A 7,435-nucleotide genomic window follows, 5' to 3' on the forward strand; every position below is an offset into this window, starting at 1 on the left:
AAAAAAGAGCAGACTATTGTGAAATTGAAGAAGTTGTAGAACCAGAAATAGTTTTTGAAATTAGAGGGGAACCTGAGTGTCTCGGTTGGTTAAGCATCTGCCTTCAGCTCAGGTCATGATCTCAGGGTCCTGACATCAAGCCCCACTTTGGGTTCTGTGCTCAGCAAGGAGTCTGCTTCTTCCTCTCTCTTCCTACCCCCCACGTGTGCTCTCTCTCTCTTTCTCTCTCTCTTTCTCCCAAATAAATAAATAAAATCTTTAAAAAATGAAACTAGAAATACTTTTTTGAGGTGAGTTCTTCCAGCTATGATAATATAGTTTGTGGCATATGAGTTCTCCCAATGGAAACAACTAGAAAAGTGCTATAAAATATAGAAATGAATCTTTCAGAAAGCACAGAAATGCTGCTAAAGCAGGAAGGATATGAGGGACCAGACCCTGGAGAAAATGGAAGCTCACTGAGTTGAGCCCAACTCTCTGCACACTGCTTTTCCTTTGGGAGCGTTTACCTACTTTTGGTGCATGGTTGACAAAGAAGAAAACAGACAGCTTCTAAGAGGCAATTAAAATGTCAAGTATTCTAGGGCTTGGAGACAAAAATTAGAATTCAGAGATATGAAGGTAACCAATATCTTCTTATAGAACAAAGAAGTTAGCTCAACATTTGACACACATTTTCATATTGAGGCATTTACTGATTTTTTAAGCTCCACAAGGCAAAATGTTAGAGTCATGCCCAAAGTGGCTAAATATCAAAGTAGACTTTATGGCAGCCCTATGGTACTGCACACAGAAAAATCAAAATTCATTATCTACCAAGTAGAGGAATCCCATTAAATACTTCACATTCACATTTAAAACATCTAGAGAGTTACACTCTCATATTAGAAACAAGACTTGCAAACATGGCCATATGTTTTAGTCTTCCCAGTTCTTGACTGGACTCAGGTAATCTATCCATCTGCTACCTGCCAGATAATAGAGTGAATCCTCTCTAAAGGAAGAAAAAAAATCATCCTTAACATTTATAATTTTTACACACACTATCTGACATTAAAAATCACTAGGCATACTGAATGAGTGAATGTAGGTATATGCATATATTCATGCATGCATGAATTAATGAATACAATTGAGGGTAAGAATAAGCACAAATAGAAATACAAGTGATATAGACATTATAGTTATCAAATTTTAATAAAACAACTGTTATTACTTCAAGAAAATAAATGATAAGATAAAGGAATTCACTAAGAACCAGACTCTATATGAAAAGATCCAAGTGGAAACCATAAAAGGAAAACAAAACAAAATGAAAGAAAGAACTGAATAAATGAATTTACCTGCAGAGAGCAGAAGGAATAATTGAACTGAAATAGAATTCACCAGAAAATCTGTAGACTTGACATGGAAAGCAAAAATAATGGAAGATACATAAAGCAGGTGTGAGACATCTGAGATAGAGTGAACACATTTAACACACATGCCATTTGAGCCTCAGAGGAAGCAGATGAGAAAGAATAATAAAAGTAACAATTGACCAATGGCCTTAATTTTCTAAAACTAATGAAATATATCAACTAACAGATTCATAAGATGCTAGGACCCCAAGCAGAAAAAATAGAGAGTAAATAACAAAAGGCATATCATATTAATACTTAACACTACTTAAAATTAAAGAAGCATTCATTTTTTTAAAATATTTAATTAATTTATTCACTTGAGAGAGAGAAAACAGGGGGAGGGCTAGGGAGAGGGAGAGGTAGAGGGAAAGAATCTCCAGCAGACTTCATGCTGAGCACTGAGCCTGACTAGAGGCTTGATCTCAGTCCCTGAGATCATGACTTGAGCAGAAACCAAGAGCCAGGAGCTGAATGAGCCAAACAGCCACCCCTAAAGAAGCATTCTCTCTCTCTCTCTTTTTTTTTTTTTTTTCAGAAGAAGGACTGGGTTTATTTTCTGACAGAATCTTTTAATATAAACAAAGATAAAACACATCTCAACCCTGCAATCTGCCAGCATGGCTTGGTTTTCACAAGACGCACACTAGACCTTAAGACTAAGTAGGAGTCTTTAAGAAGCATTTGGTTGGGAGAAATAGAAAAAGAAGATTTCAGGTAAGCCCGGGCAAGCCGAGAAGCTGAGATACAACCCTGAACACGAGAGCTGTCCTTGTCTCTTCAGATCCTCATAGGTGTTCTTATTCACAACGTTCCCACTGGAGTCCTCATATCTTCCTCGGTGTCAGGCTGCCATCGCTCTGATGCCTTCTGCAGTTTCAGCTTGGCCCACAAGGAGACAGCATCTTCGATCTGTGTCATGTTAGCGAAGTGGGCAGTGTTTGGGATGCCCAAATACCTCATGCCGTGGGCATCACGCCACTCAGCAAAGTGCTGCTGGAAGGCCTTGGGGCCTCAGTATGTGCAATTTCCACAAATCTCACAGTTATAGTTGATGTTTACACCATGAAGCTTATACAGCCAGGTTTGCCATCCCAGCCGAGGGACAGGTTTTTGGGATTGTAAATGATCTCATTCTCCTCATCTTCACTTTCACTCTCACTGATCTGCTCTTCCTCTTCTTCTCATTCCTCCCCTGTCCTCTCCTGCTTGCGTTGTACATTTTCATGCATGAGATGCTGCTGTTCCCCAAGAATTTCTACATATTCATAGATCTGGGCTTCTAGGAACGCAATGTCTCTGTTCCTCTCAGTGTCTCACTTGATGCATTTTGACTTGGGATTTTTGGCAAACAGGGAGGTGTCAAATGACTCCAGGGACTTTCCTTTGGTGCTGAAGAGCCTCTGGGCTCACTCTTCTAGGGTCCCACCGCACTTCAAGCCTAGAGCTAAGAGTGCAGATTTCAATCTGTCCAGATCCAGGGAGGCCAATTTCTCCCAAGAAGAATGCAGACAGGTCAAGATGGGCTCCAGCCTGGGTCAGAGCACTGCTTATCTCTTTCGGCCATCCAGGAAAAGTACCATTCTCCTACTTCTTCTCAAATTCATTCTGAATCTTCCCAAAAAGTTTTTTCTGATCTTGGAGGGGCTTGACTCGATCTGTGTAATCTTGAAGGTACTCAAGCAGCATCTCCAGGTATCTCTTATATTCAGCATTCTTCCTCTCTTTAGGAATATCAAATAACTGGTCAAAGATGGACAGATAGGTAATATAATCCAGCTTCTCTGAGGCCTTCAGATTAATGTATTTGAAGTAACAGTCATGGAGGTTGAGGTAATGATCATATTCCTCTCCATCTGTAAACTCCACCAAGTTTTGTGCTTCTTCACTTGTATTCTCTCGAGCCTTCAGAAGCTCCTCAAATTCCACTGACATTGGCACACAGATCTCATTTGGGAGTTTCTGATGGAATTCTTTTATTTGCTAGGGTCTACTATAAAATTCAGCAAATTCATTGGGCTCTGAAATGGCATTGAGTTTCTGCTTTTGTAATCCATCCTTATCATCATACAAATTCCACATGTTCCCACTCACTTCCATATACTTATCTTGCATGGTCCGTGTGTGGTGGTCAGAATTGATCTGGTCCCGGAGCATGGACTTCTTAGTGAGCATCTCTTTGGCAATGACATCCATGAGCCATTCCTTTTCCTCATGATACTGCCACTGCTGCTCCAGAATTGTCTCCATTTTTCCTCTGCCACGGCACCCAAGTTCAAGCCACTGACACTGCCAGAAGTGACTCCTCAGAAGCATTCTTTAATACAGACAGAGAAAAAATAATCTGTGAGTTTTTAAAAAGCAACACTAAAGCTAAGAACTGACTTTTCAACATAAAAAATGGAAGTCAGAAGATAATAAAATAGCACCTTTATTGGAAAGAAATGACCTGACATTGAAAGAAACCCCAAAATCCATATTCACTAAAATAAGAATGTTTCTAGACAAACAAAAACAATGACTACTTTTCTTCATCAATCTTACTCTACAGGAAAAGCAAAGAAAGGAGGAAAGGAAGGAAGGAAGGAAGGAAGGAAGGAAGGAAGGAAGGAAGGAAGGAAAAGAAAGAAAAATTCAGATAAAAGGAGATTATTCTACACAGCAAACTGGAAACAGAGGAGGGAATAAATATGATTGAAAAAATAATACTACATGGGTATATCTAAATGAAAATTGTACAACATGCTAATAAAATCTAGTAAGGTTTAGAATATATGTAGAATTAAATGAATGACGATGACAGAAATAGCAGAGGGGTGATAAATGCAACTATCTTAGAAATGACTACTAATTTATATTATACTATATTGATACAAGAATGAATATTTTAGGAGCACCTAGGTGGCTCAGTTGGTTAAGCATCTGCCTTCAGCTCAGGTCATGATCTCAGGGTCCTGGGATCCAGCTCCATGTTAGGCTCCCTGCTCAGTGGGGAGTCTGCTTCTCTCTCTCCCTCTGCCACTCCCACCACTGCTTGTGCTATCTCTCTCTGTGTGTCAAATAAATAAATAAAATCTTTTTAAAAAAGAATGTTTTAGTATTTAGGAAGCCAATGAAAGAGGAGTAGAAATGTATAAGTAACAAGAATAGAGGAAAATGGAAAAAAATAAAAACATTTTATATAAAAGAAGGCAGAGCAAAAGAGAAAGATAAACATAAAAGAGGAAGAAAGATTGAAATTGAATAGGGAGTGTGTATAAGCAGACTAACTACTCCAAATAAAAAATGAAATTATCTTACTGGATAAAACAGTAACAACAAAACATCACAAAAACAAACAACATTTTTCTTAAAAAAGTTACACTTTATTTTTTTTTAAAGTCTTTATTTTATTTTTTTTAATTTTTATTTATTTATGATAGTCACACAGAGAGAGAGAAAGGCAGAGACACAGGCAGAGGGAGAAGCAGGCTCCATGCACCGGGAGCCCGACGTGGGACTCGATCCCGGGTCTCCAGGATCGCGCCCCGGGCCAAAGGCAGGCGCCAAACCGCTGCGCCACCCAGGGATCCCAAAAGTTACACTTTAAATATGAGGCACAGGTGGTTCAAAGTAAAAGAACATAAAATGATATTCCAAATAAATACTAGAAGCTGATTTAGCTACTGCAATATAAATACAGTTGACATTAAGGTCAAAATCATTACTAGACTAAAGTATATTTCATGTAATAGAATATGTATTATTTTTTACTACTGTGTAACGAATTACTACAAATACAGCAGCTTAAAATAATACACATTCATTTATCTCACAGTTTCCATGGGTCAAAAGTTCAGGCATGGTTTAGCTGGGTTCTCTGGTTTAGGTTCCCACCAGGCCACAACCCAGAAGTTGGCTGAACTTCGTTCTCACCTCATCAGTGAAACTGATGAAGAAAAATGGCTTTAATTTTTGCTTGTCTGGAAATGTTATTTCACTGAATATGGGCTTTGGGGTTCATAGGAATTTTCTTTCAAATAAAATGTCATTATTAGTCAGGGTTCTCCAAAGAAATAGAGCCTATATATTAGCTCTGTTAACCTCTTATATATTTATAAGAGGAGACATATTTTAGGAATTGGTTCCCATGGTTATGGGTGCTGATCAATCCTGCAATATGCTATCCACAGGTAGAGAATCAGAACAGCCAGTGGGGTAATTTAGTTCAAATCTATAGACCTAAGAAATGGAGAGCTATGGGTGTAAGTCCTGATCTGATCGTAGTCTGAATGACGGAGAATCAAGAGTGACTAAGTCCAAGGGCAGGAGAAAATGGATCCTCCAGTCACAGCAAAGAGAGAGAATTTGCCCTTCTTCCACATTTTTGTTCTATTCAGTCCCTCAGCAAATTAGATGATACACATCTGCACTGGTGAAGATGATCTGCTTTACTTAGTCTAGTGATCCAAATGCAAAGCTCTTCCCAGGGTACTCTCATCGACACACCCAGAAATGTTTTGCCAGCTGTCTTGGCATCCCTTAGGCCAATTTAAGTTGACATATTAAATTAACCATCACCATGTCATTTCATTATCTTCTGGCCAGGAAGGTATCTGCACATTCGGGTTGTTGACAGAATTCATTTCCTTCTGGCTGTGTGACATTTCCTTATGGCTATATATAAAGGCTCTGACTCATTGGCTATTGATTAGAGGCCTGTTTCTTGCCACATGACCCTCTCCATTTATAGTTCATAGCATGACTATTTGCTTCCACTAGGAGAAGAAAGAAACTCTTTTGCATGAAAAGAAAACGATTCAGTAAAATAGAGACTATATAAATACAAAATTAATATACAGTCTCTCAGAGGCCACACAATAACCAATAATAGCAGACTGTGTATTTTTAAATATTAATATGAATTTAAAAAATTAGACTTCAGTTGGCTTGTAAAGTAACTCTCAACAAATATAAAAACATTGAAAATATTTACAGTATTGTCTCTGTGTGGACATAAATTAAGTTATAAATCAATCACATAATCGTCATCAGAATAGTGATGATAATGATGTGGTGGAGAAGGACATAAGGAGAAAAAAAAGGGCTCTGGACAAAAAGGCAGGAGAGAGGAAAAGAAGAATAAGTCCCCAAATGCTTGGAAATGATACATTTGTAAATAACACAGGGATCACAAAAGAAATAAAATTGGAAGTGGAAAATATTTTGCTCTTGAGTCATATTGGAAATGCATATATCAAACCTTGTGGGATACAGAGACAATCCTCTATAGAGGGATATTTATCACCTTCAATATATATATTATGGAGGAAAGACTGAAAATCAATTATATCAATTTACATCTCAGGAAATTATAAAAAGAACAGCAAATAAGTCCATGTAAAGTATAAGGAAAGATCTAATAATGGTAAGATTTGAAATTCATAAAACAGAAAACAATCATATACTAAAGAATATTAAGACAGACAAAAGCTTTTTTCTTAGAAAATAGTAGTAAAGAACTACTAGCAAGAAAGGCCAAGATTTTAAAATTTAAAAATATATACACATACAAAAATCACAAAAATGTGATGGTGCTATAGATTAAGAGCAAGGTATCATTTTTTTTTTTTTTAAGAGCAAGGTATCTTATGGAAAGAATTAGAGGGTAGGGAACAGAGAGATGGCTTGTGGTTCTAAAAATATTCTTTCATGACTGGGGGGGGTAGTTTCGTAGGTGTATTCATTTGATCAAAGTTCTTCAAGATAGATCATGTTATTTTTTTTTTTTACAGTTTTCTGTATGATTCTATGCCTCAATAAAATTTTTAAAACAATATAGCAAGCATGCCTGGGTGGCTCAGCAGTTGAGCATCTGCCTTTGGCTCAGGGTATGATCCCAGAGTCCCGAATCAAGTCCCACATCAGGCTCCTTGCAGGGAGCCTGCTTCTCCCTCTGCCTGTCTCTGCCTCTCTCTCTCTCTCTCTCTCTCTCTCTCTCTCTGTGTGTGTGTCTCTCATGAATAAATAAATAAAACATTTTTAAAAATAAAACA

The 7,435-nt window shown here is 37.7% G+C and overlaps 1 pseudogene; it reads right to left on the reverse strand.

The window, feature by feature from the left end:
* Positions 1–2,073: 2,073 nt before the first annotated feature.
* Positions 2,074–3,650, reverse strand: LOC129521640 (splicing factor 3A subunit 3-like; annotated as a pseudogene).
* Positions 3,651–7,435: the final 3,785 nt, after the last annotated feature.

The sequence above is a fragment of the Nyctereutes procyonoides genome, unplaced genomic scaffold (genome assembly GCF_905146905.1).
Source record: "Nyctereutes procyonoides isolate TBG_1078 unplaced genomic scaffold, NYPRO_anot_genome, whole genome shotgun sequence".
In the NCBI taxonomy this organism is placed as follows: domain Eukaryota; kingdom Metazoa; phylum Chordata; class Mammalia; order Carnivora; family Canidae; genus Nyctereutes; species Nyctereutes procyonoides.